The following is a 23,535-nucleotide window of genomic DNA, read 5'->3' on the forward strand; positions in this document are numbered from 1 at the left end:
ATTTTTCCGCAGAAATGTTCAGTCCATATTTCCCCATTCCTCGGGAACCTCCAGTGGATAGCCCATCTACCTCCACATATAAAAGAAACTCCTCACCATCGGCTTTAAAGCAGTCAATCACCTTGTCCCCTCCTACCTCACCTCACTGCTCTCCTTTTACAACCTAGCCTGCACACTTTGCTCCTCTAATTCCATTGTAACTCGATATTGTCTATCTCACTGCCGACCTCTCACCCATGTCCTGCCTCTGGCCTGGAATGCCCTCCCTCTTCATATCCTTAGGATAATCACTCTCCTCCCCTTCAAAGCCTTATTGAAGGCACATCTCCTTCAAGAGGCCTTTCCTGATTAAGCCTTCATTTCTTATTCTCACAATCCCTTCTGTGTCATCTTGACTTGCATCCTTTATTCACCCCCACAGTCCAGCCCACGGTACTGATATAAATAACCGTAATCCATTTATTTATATTATTATCTGGCTCTCTTTGGGAAGGGAATGTGGCTGTTATATTGATATGTTGTACTCTCCCAAGTACTTAGTACAGTACTTTGCACAAAATAAGTGCTCAAAAATACAGTTGATTGTTGATTTGATATCCAGGGCCTGGCATGGAGTAAGTGCTGAATAAATACCATAATTAATATTACAGTTACTGATTGTGCAGAAAGGTTCAAGGTGTGAAGGAAAGGAATCTGGCAGAACTAAGTTCAGAATGTCCTACTGTCTTCCGTCAGGATCATTAAACCCTATTGATCGCTCAATCAGTCAATCAATCACTTTAAGGCATTTACTGAGTGCTGTGCTGTGTGCAGAACACTTTACTAAATGCTTATCTTCTGAAATATTCCCAGTCCTAGGGGGAAATGTTTTCTACTGAAAGCTAAGGGGCATGAAAATCAGAAGCCCCTCTCTGTAAGTGAAGCCCAAGAATCTGAGAAAATTATAACCCTTTCAAGACAAACGGAAAATCAGAAGTAGATAAAGGTTTTCAAAGTCCTGCAACTAAAGGATAAAGCTATTTTCGTACAAAATATGGGCTAGTCACAGTCAGACTACCAGACTTACGTTACGACTTGGAGATTTTATTTACAACTGTCTCCTGAACAAGCATTTATGTATCTAGCTTCGATTTGTCATCCTTTATGATAAATATTTTACATTTAATATCCCAGCTCCATGAGTTCAATTTTTTTTCCCTTTCAAATGCTGTTTTCAATGAATTTACTGTACATGACAAGGCGATGAGATTCATCGCCTTGGAATCTGAAGCTCCAGCGTATCCTTGGAAACGGTGCTACACAGCAGTGTTGATTCTTTCCTCTCTCCATGCTCTGTCCTGAATCCTGGGCTACTTGCTGGGTGTTCACTCTCCTGCTCTTCTCATGTGTGTAAGTTATACTTGTTATCCCTGTAGGCTTTCCACCTGAGTCCATTCTTGCTAATTTTCATTGTAAAATAATAATAATAATGTTGGTATTCGTTAAGTGCTTACTCTGTACCACGCACTGTTCTAAGTGCTGAGGGAGATACAAGGTCATCAGGTTATCCCACATGGGGCTCACAGTCTTCATCCCCATTTTACAGATGAGGTAACTGAGGTACAGAGAAGTTAAGTGACTTGCCCAAAGTCACACCGGGATTAGAACCCATGACCTCTGACTCCCAAGCCCGGGCTCTTTCCACTGAGCCACGGTGCTTCACAAAAGGGGACAGGGCTTTCAAAGGGGTGGGGCAAGTTTATTAATAATAATAATAATAATGTTTATTAAGCACTTACTATGAGCCAGGCACTGTATTATGCACTGGGGTGGATACAATAAATCGGGTTGGACACAGTACCTGTCCCACGTGGGGCTCACAGTCTCAATCCCCATTTTGCAGATGAGGTAACTGAGGAACAGACAAATGAAGTGACTTGCCCAAGGTCATACAGCAGAAAAGTGGTGGAGCCGGGATTAGAACCCATGATCTTCTGACTTCCAGGCTGGTGTTCTATCCACCGAGTCATGCTGTTTGTGAGGCAGCAGGTAATCAGAAGCAAGAGGTAGAGAAGCAGTGTGGCTCAATGGAAAGAGCACCGGCTTTGGAGTCAGAGGTCATGGGTTCAAATCCCAGCTCCGCCACTTGTCAGCTGTGTGACTTTGGGCAAGTCACTTCACTTCTCTGTGCCTCAGTTCCCTCATCTGTAAAATGGGGATTAAGACTGTGAACCCCCCATGGGACAACCTGATCACCTTGTAACCTCCCCAGTGGTTAGAACAGTGCTTTGCACATAGTAAGCACTTAATAAATGCCATTCTTCTTCTTCTTCTTATTATTATTATTATTAAGAGGAAGACAGTTGAATTATGTGGTGAAATTTATGAGTCTCTCTCTTTAAATGGAGTATACTTTAGCTTTTGGAGTTGTTTGTGAGAGTTCCCCTTTTTATCTTCATGGGACTAATCAATCAATCAGTCAATTGTATTTATCATCAATCAATAGTATTTAATGAGCACTTAAAGTGTGCCGAGCACTGTACTAAGCACTCGGGAGAGTACAGTGTAACAGAATCAGTAGATGTGTTCCCTGCTCACAGAGAGCTTACGGTCTAGAGGAATGTGTTCAGAGCACTGTACTAAGCATTTGGGAGAGGACAATATAGCAGAGTGGTAGATACAATCCCTGTCCGAAAGGAGCTCATGGTCTAGAGGATTAGAATTGAGATCTATTGGTTCCCAGGGCAGTGTTGAGCTTTTGCGTTTAGCACGCTCAACTGTTCCTTGGAAAATAGGGTGTTCAATAAAAGAGCTTAAAACCCAGTATAATCTTCCATAGGGAATGATGTTCATTAATGCATTCCTAAGATACAAAAAATGATCTAAAAGAATGGAAAGGTATTTTTCAGAGTGGTAGTCTGCAATTGGTAGTATCAGTAATATTTATCGAGCCCTTACTGTGTGCAGGGCACTGTTCAACTGCTTGAGAGAATACAATACCATAGAGTTAATAATAATTATAATTATAATTACAGTATTTGTTAAGGGCTTACTATGTGCCGAGCAATGTTCTAAGCGTCGGGGTAGATAACTTCTCTGTGCCTCAGTTCCCTCATCTGTAAAATGGGGATTAAGACTGTGAGCCTCATGTGGGACAACCTGATTACCTTGTATCTACCCTAGCGCTTAGAACATTGCTTGGCACATAGGAAGCGCTTAATAAATACCACCATTATTATTATTGTTATTATCAGTGGTACGAGGTAATCAGTTTGTCCCACAGGGGGCTCACAGTCTGAATCCCCATTTTACAGATGAGGGAACTGAGGCACAGAGAAATTAAGTGACTTGCCCAAAGTCACACAGCAGACAAGTGGCAGAGCCAGGATTAGAACTCACGTCCTCGGACTCTCAAGCCAGTGCTCTTTCCATGAGTTGAAAGACATTTCCCTGACTTCAAGGAGCTTATAACCTGGTGTAGAAGTTTACGGTGCAGGGAAGGAGCTTACAATCTAGTGGATAACTAGTGATAAAACACAATAAATATAATTGACTGTTAATTTACCTGATCGAGTAGCAGTGCGAATAGGTCCCAAATAATAAAAGATTATTAATTTAAGCAATTAAATATGGAAACGACTTGATGGCAAAAGACAAGACAAGAGAAATATCACCTTTCTTCAAAGATTCATTCTTTGGGTTGAAAATGATGCTACAATCAGTGAAAGTGTATCCCTGGGGTGGGAAAGCCACTGAAAGAATCCCTTTCATGCTTGTACACTTTCTCTGTATTTCTGGCCGGTTACATTTCGGTGAGCATTAGCCAAACTCCAGTGCAAAAGAAGCAAAAGATATACCTCATCACTGGCAGGACTTACACTTGAGTAGTTTCTGAAAAAAGAAAGAGAATAATAATAATAATAATATTGTTAAGCACTTACTATGTATCAAGCACTGTTCTAAGCAACAGGGGTAGATGCAAGGCAAAATACAAGCCCCTGTCCCACATGGGGCTTCCAGTCTTAATCCCCATTTTACAGGTGAAGTAACTGAGGTACAGCCAAGTTAAGTGGCTTGCCCAAGGTCACACAGCAGACAAGTGGCTGACGCTGACTCCGAGGCCCTTGCTTTTTCCAGTAGGCCATGATCTTTCATAAGATGTAATGTTTGGCCCTGAGCCATCCACAGTCTCCTTTCCCACAGGCACAAGTTGCAAGGCAACTGGGAGGGAAAATGAATCAATCGATGAGACTTTTCATGGTATTTTGTTAAGCGCTTTCCATGTGTCAAGCACTTTTCTAAGAGCTGGGGTAGATACAAGTTAATCAGGTTGGACAGAGTCTCTGTGCCACATGGGGCTCACAATCCAAATAGGAGGGAGAAGTGAACCCCCATTTTGCAGTTGAGGAAACAGAGGCTCGGAGAAGTTAAGTGACTTGCCCAAGGTCACACAGCAAGGAAATGCTGGAGCTGGGATTTAGAACCCTGGTCTTTTAGCTTCCAGGTTTGCGCTTTATCCTCTAGGTCATGATAATTCCCATTCATTGAGCACTTACATTGAGCACTATAATAAGCGCTTGGGAGAGTATCATGCAATCGAGCTGGTAGACACACTCCCTGCCCTCAAGGAGTTTACAATCTGGTGACTGCTTGTCGGAATTGCGGTCTGTGGCATCTTCCCCTAAGATTCCCATCCAAATACGTCCGTGGCTAGAATGAGTCCTCAGTAAACATATATTGAATAGACTTTGCTACTCTCTTCCCCGGTGATTTCAATCCACTTGGGCAGATGTTGAAGGGAATTTCTTCACTTTTGTACAATTGGGAGTGGCCAGAGCAGTTTGGGGCTTTTAATAAAACGGTTCCTGTATTCATTTATCACAATAGCCTTTTTCTCAAGCTGACTCGAGGCAGTCAAAATCTTAAAATGATGCAGGAAGATGGGGATGGAAATGGCGTTGACGGGGTTTGAGGAAACCGGGGAAAAAAATGAAAGGTAGATGCAGACAAAGAAAGCTTTCTTCCTTTTTATTCCTAATGTTTGCCCTCTACTTCTCCCATTCTCCCTGAGATTTGCTACACTTTTGTCCTACTTTTATTCTGTATAGAGAACTGCTCTCCCTGGCACACAGCTTGACTTCTCCAGTAAAGCTTCAGATGATGAACAATGCTCTGGTTTGTTCCGAAAAAGAGTCAGGGTGCTTTGAAAGATTCAATTAAAGTCCTCTGCAGAATTAATTCCTCAGTTTGATCATCCTGCATCTTAAGGGAAGGGAAGAAAAATTTAGTTTAAAAACACATCCACTCAAATGACTAAGGGTACCAATGCATGGATCACCCCTTTAAAAGCAGAGAGGTCAAATATATTCCAAAATGCCTGCAAATGTTTTAGAGAAGTGAGACTCTGTGAAATGAACTGTGCTGGATCCCCTCATTCTAAATCCTATTTTGTGTGGGATCATTTTCAATTTCCAATTTCACCTGAATCAAAATACTCAAAACAGGAGGTTAGCCTAATAGAAACCTAAGTTTAGACAGTTTAATATTCACCACAAAGAAGTTTGACAGAGTTACGGAGCTAATTACTCCATTCAGGAAAAAAAAATAATGGAACTAATCCCAACACTGTGTTTATTCAGCCCTATTTGCATTTTTTTTCAGGTAATTGTAAATAGTTTTTTATGTGCCAGACATTGAACGAAGCACTGTGGTAAACACAAGCTGATTCACTCATTCATCGTCGTATTTATTGAGCGCTTACTGTGTACAGAGCACTGTACTAAGTGCTTGGAAAGTACAATTTAGCAATAGAGACAAACCCTGTCCACACCGGGCTTACAGTCTGATCAGTTTGGACAAGGTCCCTGTCCCACATGGGGCTAACTGTCTTCATTCCCATTTTGCAGATGAGGAAAGTGAAGCAAAGAGGTGTTAAGTGACTTGCCCAGGTTAATACAGCTAGAATCAGAATCCAGGTCCTTCTGACTCCCAAGCCCATGCTCTATCCACTAGGCCACACTACTTTTCAAGGCATTCAAGGCTATAAAAGAGCCCTATGTTCTGTAAAATACTTGCTAGTGATGTCTAGTAAGTAGCTATGGGCGTGACTATTTGTCTCCATGAAGTACAGGTGGCTGGAATCTGGGCATCTCCTTATTTCTCCGAAGAATTACACACCCTCCCTCCTCTCTGCTGATGCTGCTTCTAGAAGAAGCAGCAAGGCCTAGTGGAAAGAGCACAAGCCCGGGAGTCAAAGGTCCTGGGTTCTAATCCCGATCCACCACTTGTCTGCTGTGTGACCTCGGACAAACTACTTAACTTCTCTATGCCTCCATTATCTCATCTGTAAAATGAGGATTAGGACCGTCAGCCCCACGTGGGACAGGGATTGTGCCCAACCTGATTAGCTTGTATCTTCTACTCCAGTGCTTAGTACGGTGCCTTGCATACAGTAAGTGCTTAACAAATAAGATTAAAAAAAAAATAGGAGAACCAAAGCAAAGTGACATGGATTTGAATTTGTTTCTATCCCAAGAAATGCCAAGGATCAGCCTTCTCAAAAGTTGCCAGGAGGGGTGGGATAGGAATAATAATAATAATAACAATAATAATAACTCTGTTATTTGTAAAGTGCTTACTATATGCCAAGATCTGTACTAAAAGCAGGGGTAGATACAAGATTATCAGGTCCCAAATGGGGCTCACAGTTTAAAGGAGAGAGAGAGCAGGTATTGAATCTCCATTTTGCTCATGAGGAACCTAATCAATCAATGAATCAATCGTATTTATTGAGCGCTTACTGTGTGCAGAGCACTGTATTAAGCGCTTCGGAAGTACAAGTTGGCAACATATAGAGACGGTCCCTACCCAACAGTGGGCTCACAGTCTAGAAGATCCAGGAGTACACAATCCTCCCATTGTGTTCTATACAAATAATGCAATGAAAACATTCTGTATAGCAAGAGTGACTCAGTGTGTGTGTGTGTGTGTGTGTGTGTGTGTGTGTGTGTGTGTGTGTGTGTGTGTGTGTGTGTATGCACATTACATTTAAGAACTGCTTTGTCACTTGCAATGGGCAAGCATTCAAAAGGGCCTTAAACAAGCAAAACAGTGCCCACGAGCAGAGACTGGATAGAACGCAGGCCTGGGAGTCAGAAGGTCATGGGTTCTAATCCTGGCTCCACCACTTGTCTGCTGTGTGACCTTGGGAAAGTCACTTCACTTCTCTGGGCCTCAGTTACCTCCTCTGTAAAAAACAGGGATTAAAAGTGTGAGTCCAGTGTTGGACAGGGACTGTGTCCAAACTGGTTAACTTGTAACAACCCCGGCACTTAGAACAGTGCTGGACACATAGTAAGCGCTTAGCAAGTACCATAATTATTCTTATTATTGTGCGTACCCACCTTATTGTATCATACAGTGCTAGGCACATAGTAAGTGCTTAACAAGTACCGTAATTATTCTTACTATTGTGGCTACCCACCTTATTGTATCATACTCCCCCAAGCGCTTAGTACAATGCTCTGCACATAATAAACACCACAGATGATGGATGAATCTCATCCTTGTCAGTGTTGAGCAGGGAAAGAACAACATTCTTCCGTATGTTGAGAAGTCTCTTTCCAATCCTCTACCTGTACATTTCTCGGACGGATGTCTTTCCTTCGCGCTTTAATTTAGAAAACTCTGACACACAAATCTCCAATGATCACTTCAGACCCCATGATGATCAGGCACCTGTCTGTTAGGCACAATCCAGATCCGAGAAATTTCTTGATGATGTATTTTACTGCCTATCTTCTCAGCGGTTCGAAAGCCATCCACCCATGCAAATCACCGTTTTGACCTTGGGATTCAGATGTTGTTTAAAACGATACTGGGTTTGCAAATTCACTCATATTTCATCCGTTCTCTTGGTTACGATAAACTCCCTAGGGCTATTTTTTATTATTAATTGCCAATGTTATACTTTTGACTCTATTGAATTTAATTAGAGGGAAACTTTTACTTCAGCATTGCAGTTTGTGCCATGCAAAATGAACTAAAGAGTCGAACAATATTTTGCTAAATCAGCTTTCTTTGTTGTTTATTTTTGGGGTGTGCTTATTTATTAATAGCCCTCCTGCATTAGTTTATTGAAGAAGCCAAAGGAAAGATTGATACTGTGGATGTAGAGGCTTACATATAACTTCTCCAGGTTTCTTGAAGTGCAGGCAAAGGGACATATAAGAACAGAATCCAGCACTGTAAATGTTAATGAACTGCTGAAACATGAAATCAGTAGCCTGGAAGAGCCCTCTGAAACACTGAAATTAAACTGTCCTGTTAATTTTATGCATAGGAGACTGCATATTATTAAAACTCTTCAGGACCTTTTCCAACTGCTATTTGACCGTTTGAAGAATCAATCTCCCTCACTACAGATTGTGCCATACCTTTAAGTTTGGCCAAAGAGTTTGAGGCACAGATTGTGAATTCGCAGTAGACTGTAAGATCCTTGTCTATGAGCTGTACTGTACTTTGCCAAGCATTTAGTACAGTGTTCTGCATGTGGTAATAATAATAATAATAATAATGGTATTTGTTAAGTGCTTACTATATGCAAAGCACTGTTCTGAGCGCTGGGGGGGGGGGGGGATACAAGGTGATCAGGTTGTCCCACGTGGGGCTCACAGTCTTAATCCCCATTTTACAGACGAGGGAACTGAGGCATAGAGAAGTGAAGTGACTTGCCCAAAGTCACACAGCTGACAGTTGGCGGAGCCGGGATTTGAACCCCTGACCTCCGACTCCATAGCCCGTGCTCATTCCACTGAGCCATGCTGCTTCTCTAAGCATTCATTCAATAATGTCGACGGATTGGGAGGGTTTCTGTTAGCCAAATGGACACCGTATGGAGCCCACAAAGGTGGCTTGTTGAGTGACCAAAACGCTATTCCAAAAGTGGTGTCTTCTTATGAGAAGCAGCTTGGCCTAGTGGATAGAGCACAGGCCTGTGAGTCAGAAGGACCCGGGTTCTAATAACAACTCTGCTAATTGCTTTCTGTGTGACCTTGGGTAAGTCACTTTATTTCTCCGGGCCTCAATTACCTCCTCTGTAAAATAGGGATTAAGACTGCAAGCCCCACGGGAGACAGGGACTGTGTCCGATTTGACATGCTCGTATCCACCCCAGTGCTTAGTATAGTGCCTGGAACATAGTAAGCACTTAAAAAATACCATTATTATTTGGCAGGACTAGAGCAGTCATGATGATCTCTAGAATAGGGGAGGAAGTTAGAGGAGTTAATCTGTAGAAAAGGGGGCCAAATTCTGGATAACCATCTGGAACACTCTCCCGGGATGTTTTAATAAAAGAATTGATGAAAATTGTAACATGACATGCCAACATAAGAATGATTGGGCAAAACTCCAGGAATTCCAACAATGTAGCCATGATGAATTATTACGGTCATTAATGAAAAATTTGTACCGTAGACCTCTGCCCTTGGACTGTAGCAAGGGGAGAGAGAGTGAGAGAAAGAGCTATCTTTTGTTATGGGCTGGGAATGTCCCTACCAACTCTGTTGTATAGCTCATAGGATACTGCTCTGCACAGTAAACATTCAATAAATACCAATTTTTTTTCATTGGTATCTATTAAATGCTTACTATGTGCCACTTACTATATAAGGGCTTAGCAAATACCATCACATTTCTTCAGGTAATCAGAGCAGTCTTTCTATCACTCCTTTATTCATCATAAAGTCTATAAAGCATCTATGTTCGCCTGTCACCCAATAAGCATCCTGTTCACCTATTTATTGTGACCAATCCTCAGACCTTCAGGATATGTTTTTATTATAACTTTTGCACTCGTGATGCAATGAACTAGGGATATGCCAATCTCCTTGGTCCAACATTGAGATGTCATGTGTAACAATCTTCTGAGCAATAGCTCCTTCTATAGTGGAGGGAAACAGGAAGTCAAATTTACATCCATTTTTCCCTCTCTCTTACAAACCAGGAAAGTTCTTGAAAACGCTTACATTTGAAATTTCTTCAAAACACAAGGTCAACAAAAATCTTTTTAGTGAAAATAAGAACAAACAGCAAAAAAGTCAATAAAATTAAATCAAATTCAAGTATTAGCATACTAATACTAAATTCTATAATAACAACCAGTCTTTTCTGGAAGAGATATGATACTTGTACTATGTAATTGAATTTTCTATGTTGTCTAGGCCTTCTATATTATAGAAAAGAGTACGTCATTTAGGAAGCTGAATATTTTTCAATTGTAATGACCTAACAATGCTAACCACTGATTCTGAAAGCAATCTCCATCAGTGGATGATCTATTTAACAGAATTTATTGTCTGTACTCACAGGATTTGATTTGGGGGTATTTGCCTAACTGGTGAAAAATGCAAATATCCATGAAATAAGTTCATTTTTCACAGCATGAATACATCATATTTACTTGACACATAGACCTATGTCAGACTATTCAATCAATCATATTTATTGAGCACTTACTGTGTGCAGAGCACTGCATTAAGTGCTTGGGAGAGTACAATACAATGGAATTGGTTTCCTGCTCACAGCTTATAGTCTAGGGGAGGAATTTATTTCATATTACAAGGTTTCTCTGGTGGAAAATTACTATTCTATCCCCTGGGAAATTCACCCAACTCAATAGGCTACAAGTACTATTGAGTGTCTTCAGGAAAGTCGCTCAGTCTTGAAATCTAGTAATGTAAGCCTGCTAGATTGTAAGCTCCTGTGGGGAGGGAATACGTCTATCAACTCTGTTATATTGTACTCTCCTGAGCACTTAGTATAGTGCTTTGTGCTCAGTAAATGCAATTAAATGAAGTTAAATGAAATAAAAATTATTGGTCAATTGATTTATGTGAATTTCCACTGTCTCTGTATTAATCTAGCTGTGTGTTAATCAACTGGTAAAGAACAATTGTAGCAAAACATATTTTCCCTCCTCTCATACTAGTTCATGGTTTAATGGGGGAGACAGGTAAAAATGATTTACAAATAGTGAAAGCAGGAGGAAAAATGTATAGCAAGATTTAGACCTGAGATTTCCAGATGAAATAGCTGAATAGCTGAATAAATAATTGCAAGTACAAATGGATGGACAAATGAATAAAAATGCACACATAAGAGCAAGTGTGTGCTTGAAATTGTGCTAGTGAAGCAGTGTGGCTCAGTGGAAAGAGCATGGACTTGGGAGTCGGAGATCATGGGTTCAAATCCCAGCTCCGCCGCTTGTCAGCTGTGTGACTTTGGACAAGTCACTACATTTCTCTGTGCCTCAATTACCTCATCTGTAAAATGGGGATTAAGATTGTGAGCCCCACATGGGACAACCTGATCACTTTGTATCCTCCCCAGCGCTCAGAACAGTGCTTTGCACATAGTAAGCACTTAATAAATATCAAAATTATTATTATTATTAGTGGTGGGTGTGTGGTCAATGCAGCCGGGATGTTGTGAATTAATCAGGGAAGGTTTCCTGGAGGAGACGGGGTTTTAGGAACACTTTGCAAATAGGGACAATTGTGGTCTGTTGGGTTTAGTACTCTGTTGGATATTGTACTCTCCCAAGTGCTTAGTACAGTGCTTTGCACACAGGAGGCACTCAATAAATGCAACTGAATAAATGCATGACTGGCAACCCCATTACAGAACGAGTGCTGCAACCTGGAGTGAAGAAACTAAATTCGGGTCCTTTCATCAGCATTAGGGAAATCTTATGCCTAATGAGAGAGTGAGAGAGAATGAGAAAGAGGGAGAGAGATGCCTGAAGGAAACTAATTTAGGGTCCTTCCATCAGCACTCGAGAAATCCTGTACCTAATTAATAATAATAATAATAATAATAATAATAATGATGATTGTGAAGTGCTTACTTTGTGCCAAGCACTGTTCTAAGTGCTGGAGTAGATACAAGGTAATCAGGTTGTTCCACATGGGGCTCACAGTCTTAATCCCTATTTTACAGATGAGGGAACTGAGGCACAGAAAAGTTAAGTGACTTGCTCAAGGTCACACAGCTGACAAGTGTCAGGGCCAGGATTTGAACCCATGACCTCTGACTCCCATGCTGCTTCTACAGTGAGAGAGGGAGAGAGGAAGAAAAAGAGAGAATGAGAGAGAAGGAGAGAGAATGAGAGGGAGAATGAGAGAAAGGGATAATGATAAAGAGGAAGAGAGAGAATGAGAGGGGGAATGACAGAGAGAGGATGAAAGTAAGAGAGAAAATGAGAGAGTAAAACAGAGGAAATGAGACAGTAAAGGAAAGAGAGAGAGAGAGAGAGAGAGAGAGAGAGGAAGGAGAGAGTCCCCTCCCAGTCCCAGTTGGTGGTAAAGGTGAAAATGAGTTAAAGGATAAAACAAAAAAAAATCGATCTTGGCATTTATCGGTACTGTAGCTGGTTGGGAACAGATGGCTGAGCAGGAGTCAAGTAACAGAAGATGAACTCTTCTCCATCTGCCAGAACCCCCAGGACAGTTAGAGGTTTGGAGGTAGGATAGAGTCACCATGATTCTTTCATTACAGAGCCATCGATGAAACAGCGGGACAATTGAGGCTGCTTCGGTGGATGGGGTTGCTGACCACTGAGGAAAGCAGACTGAGAGACACGACAAAGCTTTCGTGCGATGCTGAAACGCTCCATATGACAGGATGACTTGTACTTCCCAAGCGCTTAGTAAAGTCCTCTGCACACAGTAAGCGCTCAATAAATTCATTCATTCATTCAATCGTATTTATTGAGCACTTACTGTGTGCAGAGCATGTACTAAGTGCTTGGGAAGTACAAGTTGGCCAAATAAATACGATTGAATGAATGAATGACTAGGGAGGAGACTAATAATAATTATGGCATTTGTCAAGCACTTACTGTGTGCCAGGCATTATACTAAAAGCTGGGGTGGATACACGCAAATCGGGTTGGACACAGTCCCTGTCCCATATGCGGCTCACAGTCTCAATCCCCATTTTACAGATGAGGTCACTGAGGCCCAGAGAAGTGAAGTGACTCACCCAAGGTCACACAGCAGACACGTGGCCGAACCGGGATTCCACGCCGTGGCCTTCCGACTCCCAGGGCTGTGCTCTCTCCACTACACCCTGATGCTTCCCTGGAGAAGCCAGGGATGGAGCTAGCGTTCTCCAGAAAATCCAACAGTAACAATAATAGCAGAAGGTAGTAATAGCAGGAATGGTATTTATTGAGCAGCTACTAAACGAAAGCATTGAGTTAAGGCACATCTCCTCCAAGAGGCCTTCCCTGACTAAACCTTCCTTTCCTCTTCTCCCACGCCCTTTTATGTCACCCTGACTTGCTCTGTTTATTCATCTCCTCTCCCAGCCCCACAGCACTTATGCACATGTCTGTAATTTATTTATTTATATTAATGTCTGTCTCCCCCTCTAGATCTTAAGCTCGTTGTGGGCTTCCTAAGCACTTAGTACAGTGCTCTGCACACAGTAAGCCCTCAACAAATACGACTGAATGAATGAAATGCACTGTGCAAGGTGCGTAGGATGAAAAATCGAGGCAGAAGACTTATCCTTGGTCCCTAAGGAACTTGGATGCTACTCTTGGCATAAAATTGAACTTTAGGAAGGGACCACCTATTTTATTCCACTTGCTCCAAATCAGCATTTTACTGGGAGGAAACAGTTAAACACGAGTTGGAATTCCCAACATACCTCCTTTCAGCAAGCTTTCAATGTAGATCTTGCTACTAAAGAATACAGATTTGTTTCTTGTTACTCCACATAATTAGGGCATAATTAGAATCTAATGGCTTTGCTAAAGTATTTGATGATGAATAAAAGTTAATTCTGTCTATAGTCTATGAGAGAATATTTCTATACTATGAGAGATAGTCTCATTTTCAGAGTTGAATGAATAATCTAGTATAAAGGACCATTTAAGGAATGCCATGCTAGTCAGTGAATAATGTAATTATTGCTCTGGGCTGTTCATCTATCCATTTTTCTGAATCTTTTCTTGTTTGCATTTCTACAGTTGAGCAAAGCGCGTTCCTGGACTAGAAATAATTGCCAGCACCTTAAGTCCTATGAAGGGAAACTGTTTCCTGATGTTGGAATAAAATACTTATTAAACTCATTTAACATCTCCTTAATGGGGAGTTAGTTTTTATTGGCCTTTCCATTCCATTTTGGCTTATAACAATTTGACTAATACACAAGCAAGATCACCCAAAATAAATTAAAATATGCATATAAGCAGACAACATATTTACGTTGAACTAGGGAGTGAGAAATAAATTATTCTGAGTGTCTGGCTTTTGTATTTTGTCTTACAAACACAAAGCTTTCAGAGAAGTCAAATTTGTGGAATGTTCACATTCCTAATTAGATTTAAATGATTTTATTATGGATAGTTTTTGAACTACATTGAGATGCTAATATTAGGGCTGCTTCCATGATTCCTATGAAAGTCACAACCCTCTATTTTATTTTAGGATTTTAATTCCTTTCTATAGCAGTGAACAAATCTACCTGCTCTGTTACACTGTGGGAAACAGCATGGCCTGGTGGAAAGAGTACGGGGCAGGGAGTCAGAGGACCTGGGTCCTAATACTAGTCTGCTGAGCAACCTAGGGCATGTCACTTAACTTCTCTGTGCCTCAGTTTCCTCATCTGTAAAATGAAGATTAAGACCATGAGCCCCATGTGGGACAGGGACTGTATAGAACCCAATTACCTTGTATCTACCCCAGTACTTATAATGGTGCTTGACATATAGCAAGCACTTGACAAATATTATTATTATTATTACTCTACTCTCCCAAGAGCTTGGTACAGAGCCTTGCACACAGAAAGTGCTCAATAAATACCACTGATTGATTGGTTGATTAAAGCACAGTAAGCTCATTGTGGGCAGGGAATGTGCCTATTATACGTTCATATTGTACTCTCCCAAACAATACAGTGCTCTGCACACATTAGTGCCCAATAAATATGATTAACTGTCTGAGTTGATATCATATGGCAAGGCAGTGTCCTAAAAGTTGAGGTGAGCTCAACATCAGTCAATCGATGCTCATCATATGACATTTCTCCTAGGTCTGTCATATGAGGTGAATGGATGAGAGACCAACCATTTAGTACAGAGCTCTGCATACATTAAGCACTCAATAAATACCATTGATTGATTGATGGTAGGATACCTAAGCAGTTTATTTGTTGTGAGCTGAAATAGATTAACCTCAAACTGGGTGGGTAGCAGAACTGCTTTAAAAGACAGAGAAGCAAAATGAGGCAAAGCAGTGGATACTGAGAAACAGCTGAAGAAAATGGGTCACACTGGGGTGTACCACTTAGAAATGGGGTGAATCAATCAATCAATCATATTTATTGAGCGCTTACTGTGTGCAGAGCACTGTACTAAGTGCTTAGCACTGTACTAATACCTTGGGATGGAGACTTCAGGACAATTTCAATAATAATAACTGTGATATTTGTTAAGTGTTCTACTCTGAGCCAACCACTGTACTAAGTTCTGGGGTAGATACAAGATAATCAGGTTGGACACAATCCCTGTCCCTCAAGGCATTTGCAGTCATACCCCCCATTTTGCAGATGAGGTAACTGAGGCCCAGGGAAGTGGAGTGATTTGCCCAAGGTCACACAGCAGACAAGTGGCAGGAGAGAAACCAAAACAGCACCAGGAACTGTGGGTAATAAACGCAAGAGCAAAGCATGAAGCATCTTGACGCGCTTTATGTGGACTTTTTCTCTTCCACAAACTGGAACAATCGCAAATACAATCAATAACAGCATCTTTGATTCCCTCAAAAGGAGGGATTTAAAATTCCTTTAAACAGAGAGATGGAGAGCGAGGCGACGGGCAGAGAAAATGACCGAGACAGAGACAGCAACGGGCAAAACTGTCTCTGTCTCCGTCATTTTCTCTGCCTGACGTCTTGCTCTCCGTCTCTCTGTTTATAGGAATTTTAAATGGCCCCAGACAAGATACTTAAGATACTGTCTTCATTCTGCAGCCCTTAAAAAAAGGCCAGAGAAGTGGATCTGGAAAAATTTAAGATATATAACGACAGTTATGCTATTTTTAGGTGATGGGTAGATGTAAACACTGTTAAAATAGGTAGAAATGGATTATCTTTACTGATGTCATTTTAAAATAACTAGACCTGGAAAAGAAATCAAATTTAAATGTTTAAAAAACTAAAAGAGCAAAGACTTCATAGCTTTGTGTTTAGGTTGATTCCAAGTTTATCAAGTGAGCAGGGTTGTAGGGGTACAATTGAGAAGCAGTGTGTTCTAGTGGTTAGAGACTGGGCCTGGAAGTTAGAGGATCTGGGTTCTAATTCAGATTCCACCATTTGTCTGCTGTGTGACCTTGGGAAAATCAATTCACCTCTCTGTGACTCAGTTACTTCATCTGTAAAATAAGGATTAAGACTGTAAACTCTATCTGCGACAGGGGCTGTGCCCAGCCAGGTTATCCTTTGTTCTACCCAACACCTGGACTGGCACATACTTAATATATACCAAAAAACCCAACAACCTGATATTATCTTAATATTAATTTAATAGTATTTTGTGAGAGTTGTCTGTCTTATTTCACAGTGGTACGACTTAACTGTGAGGTGAGAGAGCATGGGTCAACATTGTGAATGTCTCGATAATTGACATCTTAGTAAAAACTCTATCCAGAATGATGTGTTCTGATATCAGATCATCAGCTCTAGACTGTAAACTCACTGTGGTTGGGGAAACTGTCTACCAACTCTGTTGTATTGTGCTGTAGACTGTAAGCTTGTTGTGGGAATGTGTTTATTATACTGTACTCTCCCAAGTGCTTAGTACAGTGCTCTGCATGCAGTAAGTGCTCAATAAGTACAATTGACTGACTACTCCCCCAAGCATTTAGTACAGTTTTCCACACACAGTAAGGATCACGAAATATCACTGACCGATTCACCTGGGAGAAAGGAACATATGGGTGATGTTAGACAAAGCAAACTGGCTGCTGTCAGCCTCCCCATTGAGCATATAGTAGTAATAGTAGTAATAATAATGGTATTTGTTAAGCTCTTACAGTTCGAAAAGGACTGTTCTAAGCACTGGGATAGATACAAGCTAATCAGATCAGGCACAGCTCCTGTTCCACTGGGCTGACAGTCAAAGTAGGAGGGAGAACAGGTATTGAATCCTTATTTTACAGATGAGGAAACGGGCACAAAGAAATAGTGTCTTGCCGAAGGACACTCAGCCGACAAATAGCAGAGCTGGGATTAGAACCCGGGTCCTCGGACTCCCAAGCCTGTGCTCTTTCCACTGGCCCATGTTGCTTTCCAAAATGGGGAATGGGGAAAAGGAGTGATAGAGTGAAGAGGCGATGGTGGTCAGGACCTGTCTGCAGTTATGAAAAAAGGAAGAGATGAAAAAATCATCATCTTCAGACAGCAAGGAACTGTTGTTTCAATTTGTTTGATATGACCTGTTATATCCCTTTGTCTCTGTCTCTCTGATACAGAATGCTCTCTCTAGCTCGTGTCCCTGCCTCTCTGTGTCTCTGGTGCTGGCTAACATGGATAAAAACCACACACGCGCTTCCCCATGTGCTGAGTCCTTGCCCAACTGTGAGTTTTTTGCACCCTTTGTCCCAAAGGGAACTTGACTGTCAGGGTTAGAGAGTGTTAATGTCACCGGGCAAACCCTAGCGATAGCATCCTAATGGATAGAGCTTGGGCCTGGGAGTCGGAAGGACCTGACTTCTAATCCAGGCTCCGCCACTTCTCTGCCCTGTGACCTCTGGCGAGTCACTTCACTTCTCAGTGCCTCAGTTACCTCGTCTATAAAATGGGGATTCAGACTGTGAGCCCCATGTAGGACAATGGACTGTGTCCAACCTGATTTGGTGTATCTACTCCAGCGCTTAGTACAGTGCCTGGCACATTCCAGAAAAACACCAGAAAAAAAAAAAAATCAAGTCCTCCTTGTTGGTTCTCAGTCCTGAAGTCTCAAGACTGGGGCTCCTGTGGCTTTCCTGAAGGTTGCTTCTGTCAGTGAGATAAGCTGTTTCTCGACTGTAAGCTTACCGTGGGCAGGGAACGTGTCTGATCATTCTCTTGTACTTTCCCAAGAATTTAGCACAGTACTCCACACATAGTAAGCACTCAATAAATACCATGGATTGATTGATTGAGTGATGGACCATAGCCCAGAGAATGGACCTGATTTAGTTCTATTCTATATTTTCTGCCTTAAATGTTAATCCAGACTCTTGAATACCCGCATCCTTCAGGGATGGGTGACACCCCCACACCAGTTAGAAAACTCCTTGATCTCAGCTTGACTTCCTGGTGGAATTGTTTGAGACACAGTCCTGTAAAACATGGACAATGTAGCATTTTTCTTGAAAAGCAAGGACTATTGTCTAGATTAGATCAGCACAGCAAACTGAAGGGCTTTGGTGGCAGATAAGGGAAGGTGAGGAGTGTATATTAACAAGGACTCTTTTGAAAGGGAACTTTTGCTTGTCAAAAGCCAGAGGCTTTTGAAAGAGAAAATAGCTGCTGGACTTAAATTGAGCCTTCCCAATAGTTCTGTATACAAATGGACGCATTGCTGCAGTTGCAGATTGAAATGGTCAATTTTTAGGACAGGTGGGAGACAGAAGGCTCTACAATGAATTAGCCATTGAATGAAAAGACTGTGCACTCCATGAAGGACAAATACTTATAATTTGGGCTGATTTCAGCCTTTTGTGATGGAACAAACAGACCAGATTAATCAGAATTATAATGGAGGGATGATTTTGCTTTTAAAAGTTTAATGAGCATGTGGTGCTCTTTTTTCATATTTATATGCCCGCATTTATGAATTAACCAACATTTCTGTTGACAATAACATCAGTATATTCTTCTGGGAAACTGGCACTTCATAAATACGATAGTGTATAAATGCTATATAACTACATGGACATTTGGGGGTCAATATATGTCAATGAACATTACTTGGCAATCATTCCACTTTGGGACCCTAATTATAGATTATAGGACTAATTACAGAGGCATAATATACTGAAATTGAGAGGAGTAATGTGTATGCTGTTGGCTATGGGGGGAATGGGTGAGAGAGTGTGTGAATAGCTCCATGCAAGCCATCACCACTACTGAATAACAATTTTGCAGCAAATTCTTCCCTCCATACCACACTTCTCTCTGGATCAGATCTTAAAAGCATCTTTCTAGGCATATCCTCTCAATCCTCAAAAATCCCAAATGTCTACCCATTCCTCTCTCTTCATCTAGCCCTGCCTTGGCTTTAAGGCACTCCATCTGTTTTCTTCCTCTTAATTATTACTATTATTATTATTTTAATTACATTTTTAAGTGTTTACTATGTGTCAATCATGTTGGACACTGTCCCTGTCCAATATGGGGCTCATAGTTTAAGTAGGATGATGAGTACTTATCCACGCTCTTCTCCCACTAAACTCCAGTTTGCACTCTCCATTCCTTTTGTTTTTCTCTAGTTTTCATCTCTCCTTCTGCCAATCTCTTGTCCACACCCTTCCCCCAGCCTGGAAATTCTTCCCCATTCAAATCTGACAGACCATAGTAATCCCTCTTTTCAAAGCCCTTCTAAGATCACATCGCCTCTAGGAGATCTTCCCTGATTAATTTCTAATCTCACCTGTTTATCTCCCCAAACTACTTAATCTGCACTTTTGCACCACTTAAGGATTTACAACTTCCCATAGTGTTTTGGAGAATCTCTTATGTAATTATATTATTATGATTGTGGTAATTGTTAAGAGACTTCTATATGTGGAGAAGCAGCGTGGCTTGAGAAGCAGCGTGGCTTAATGGAAAGAGCCCAGGCTTGGGAGGCAGAGGCCATGGATTCTAATCCTGACTCCACCGCTTGTCAGGGACCTTGGGCAAGTCACTTAACTTATCTGGGCCTCAGTTTCCACATCTGTAAAATGGGGATGAAGATTGTGAGCCCCACGTGGGACAACCTGATTACCTTGTACCTACCCCAGCGCTTAGAACAGTGCTTGGCACATAGTAAGCGCTTAACAAATACCAACATTATTATTATTATTATTATGTAATGTACTGGTCTGTGCTCTGGAGTAGGTAGATCAATCAATCAATCAAGGTATTTATTGAGCATTTACTATATGCTGAGTACTGTACTAAACACTTGGGTGAGTACAACACAACAGAATTAGTAGACCCATTCCCTGACTATTACAAACTTCATTCAATCCTATTTATTGAGTGCTTACTGTGTGCAGAGCACTGTACTAAGCGCTTGGTAAGTACAAGTTGGCAACATATAGAGACGATCCCTACCCAACAGTGGGCTTACAGTCTAGAAGACTGTGCACATTACGGACTTAGAGAGATAAAAGTTAATCAGGTTGAACACAGTCCCTGTCCAACATGGGGCTCTTTGTCTATGCATTAACTCACATCCAGATCCCCTTTTCTCTCTTCCTCCTATCTGTAACTGAGAAGCAACATGGTACAGTGTCAAGAGCTGTACCCTGACAGCTCCCAGGCCAAAAGGACCTGGGTTCTAATTCCTGCTCTGCCAGTTGTCTGCTGTGGGATCTTGGGGAAGTCACTTCACTTCTCAGTTACCTCATCTGTAAAATGTGAATTAAGACTGCGAGCCCCTCGTGAGACAGGGGCTGCATCCAACCTGATTGTCTTGCATTCATTCATTCAATCGTATTTATTGAGCACTTACTGTGTGCAGAACACTGTACTAAGCGCTTGGGAAGTACAAGTTGGCAACACATAGAGACGGTCCCCAGACAATGGGTGGGTACAATTAGGACCCTTCATATCGACGGGGTCCAGGTTTTTTGGTTAACGGAACACGGCCTAGCTAAGGTGAGCCCGGTTTGTGTGTATGTGATTGTGTGCGAGTGTGTGTGGGGTTGGTATGAGTGTGTCTACATATGTGTGTGTATGAGGGCTAGTGATGACGACAAGGTGAAATTTTGCTGGGTTTTTTTTTTGATGGCATTTATTAAGCGCTAATTATGTGTAAAGCACTGTTCTAAGTGCTGCGGAGGTTACAAGGTGATCATGTTGTCCCACAGGGTGGCTCACAGTCTTAATCCCCATTTTACAGATGAGGTAACTGAGGCCCAGAGAAGTTAAGTGACTTGCCCAAAGTCACACAGCTGGCAGTTGGCGGAGCCGGGGTTTGAACCCATGACCTCTGACTCCAAAGCCCGGGCTCTTTCCACTGAGCCACGCTGCTGCTTTGGAAGAAGTCATTCGATTCTCCAAACTGCTCTCACCAAATATTGCTCGTTACATCAAAAACCTAAGTGTAACATAAAGGTCTGTTTCATCTTTCCTTGAGAGTTTCACTAAAGCCTGCCTCAAGTATTGCGAGGTGCCTAGCCAACAGATGACTGATAACTGAAGCCCAGCCTTTCAATCCCGAGGAATAGCTTCTGGCTTCCTTGTGCAATATCGTCCTGGAAAATAAATAAATGGAAAAGCAAGATGTGTCTTCAGTGAAGGTCAGTCAAGTAGAACTTACATTTGGTCATTTGGGTTAGGTTTCCTGTGCTGGAAGCCTCAGGGATTTCTCCTCTTGAAGTAACAGCCGGACTCTTGCTGTTTGCCCTGGGAAGGTTTGAAAATCCTTTCCTTTGGGGCAACAGTGTTTTCTGAACAGGTTGAATCCAGATGGAGCAGCAGGCTGCAGGAATGGAGGGAAGGAAGGAAGGAAGGCAGCAGAAGGGCAGGGGAGGGAGGGGAACTGAAAATGCTTTGCCACTTTTGTGTATGAATGTCTCTATATAGCTTTTATCAACTTGCTTCTATCTGCAGTTCATTTACTGTTGGTCTCCCCCACAACACTGTGAATACCTTGAGGGCTCAAATCATGTTTATTCATTCTATTCTACTCTACCAAGCACTTAGGACAGTGCTCTGTGCACAACAGATGCTCAAAAATGCTCTTGGTTGATTGTTTTCTATGCTCCACTGCTTGCTTCTATTTGTAATCTATTTAAGTTTTGGTCTCTGCCACTAGATTATAAATTCCTTGAGAGCCAGAATCATATCTACTATGTCTATTGTACTCTCCCAAGCACTTAGTACAGTACTCCGTGCACAGTAGATGCTCAATAAATGCTCTTGGTTGATGAATCAACTGCTTTCTTTTAAATCATCATCTTTGATTTCATTTTGTCTCTGCAGTCCTGGCTTGAATGGAGAGTGCGGACCCTTTCGTGTTCTGCAGACCAAACAATTCTTTCTGCGGGCTAGATTCGACCGGTATTCAGCAAAATGGAAATTGTCAGTAAAAGGACGGGCATATTATTCCTACGCAAGTTAATTCATTCAAATGCACCTTATTTTCTGAAGTCATAATGACAAAAACAAACTGTACCACGATGGATAGAAAAAGAGAAACATAGAAGTCCCTCTGGAACAAGAACCCACCACTAATATTTAAAAAAGGTCTCAGCCTAGCAAACGCAAAGGTAAATCCCAACCATTTCAGCGAGAAGCCATGGAGAATGGGGGTTTCAATTTCACCCACTTCTTAAGGACACCTCCCCTAGACTGTAAGCTCCTTATGGACAGGGAACGTGTCTGCTTATTAATGTAATCTTCCGAGCACTTAACTTCTCTGTGCCTCATTTTCCTCATTTGCATAAAGGAGATTAATGCCTATTCTTCCTCCCACTTAATGAGTCAATTAGAACGTGAGCCCCATGTGGGACAGGGACCGCATCCCTTCTAATCATATTGTATCTACCCCAGCACTTAGTACAGTCTTAGCGCTCTCTAGACTGTAAACCTGTTATGGGCAGGGAATGTGTCTACTAATTCTGTTGTACTGTACTCTCCCAAGCGCTTGGAACAGAGCCCTGCACATAGTAAGTGCTCAATAAATACCACTGATTGATTAATCAGAGAAGCAGCATGACCTAGTGGAAAGAGCATGGGCTTAGGAGTCAGAGGACCTGGGTTCTAATTCTGGGTCTGACATTTACCTCCTAGGTACCCTTGGGCAAGTCGTTTAACTTCTCGGTGCCTCAGTTCCCTCATGTGCAAAATAGGGATTCAATACCTATTGGAAAGAATAGATTTAGCCAAAAAGAGGTCACTGGGGACTTGGGTGAGCAGTACTTTAATAAAATGAAGGGGGTAAAAACCAGAGGGTAGGTAGGGAAGAAGGGAAGGCAGCAGATTTGTGTGTGCAGTCCATTTAAGGAATTTGCCAGGATTCACAGCAGGAAGTTAGCCCTTTGAAAGCAGGGGATGTGTCTACCAACTTTGCTTTATTGTACTCTCCCAAGCACTTAGTACGCTGCCCTTTACATAGCAAGCACTCTATAAATACCACTGATGGATTAACTGAAGTTGGGGCAGTAGCTGGAAGGAGAATTTGAGGAAGGCTTTTTTAGTGTCTAAACTGCTAAGAGGTGGAATTTCCCTCTCAAGAGTTTGGGTTTTTCTTTTCTCATGGAAGACACTGAACCCATCAGATCACACCAGT

The 23,535-nt window shown here is 41.8% G+C and overlaps 1 long non-coding RNA gene across 1 annotated transcript; it reads left to right on the top strand.

Moving 5' to 3' along the window:
• The first annotated feature begins 1,337 nt into the window (after positions 1-1,337).
• Positions 1,338-22,466, top strand: LOC119947561. Its single transcript, XR_005456506.1, has 3 exons — positions 1,338-1,389; positions 21,379-21,541; positions 22,227-22,466. It is a non-coding gene; the product is annotated as an uncharacterized LOC119947561 (long non-coding RNA).
• The last annotated feature ends 1,069 nt before the right edge of the window (positions 22,467-23,535 follow it).

The sequence above is a fragment of the Tachyglossus aculeatus genome, chromosome X5 (assembly GCF_015852505.1).
Source record: "Tachyglossus aculeatus isolate mTacAcu1 chromosome X5, mTacAcu1.pri, whole genome shotgun sequence".
NCBI lineage: Eukaryota > Metazoa > Chordata > Mammalia > Monotremata > Tachyglossidae > Tachyglossus > Tachyglossus aculeatus.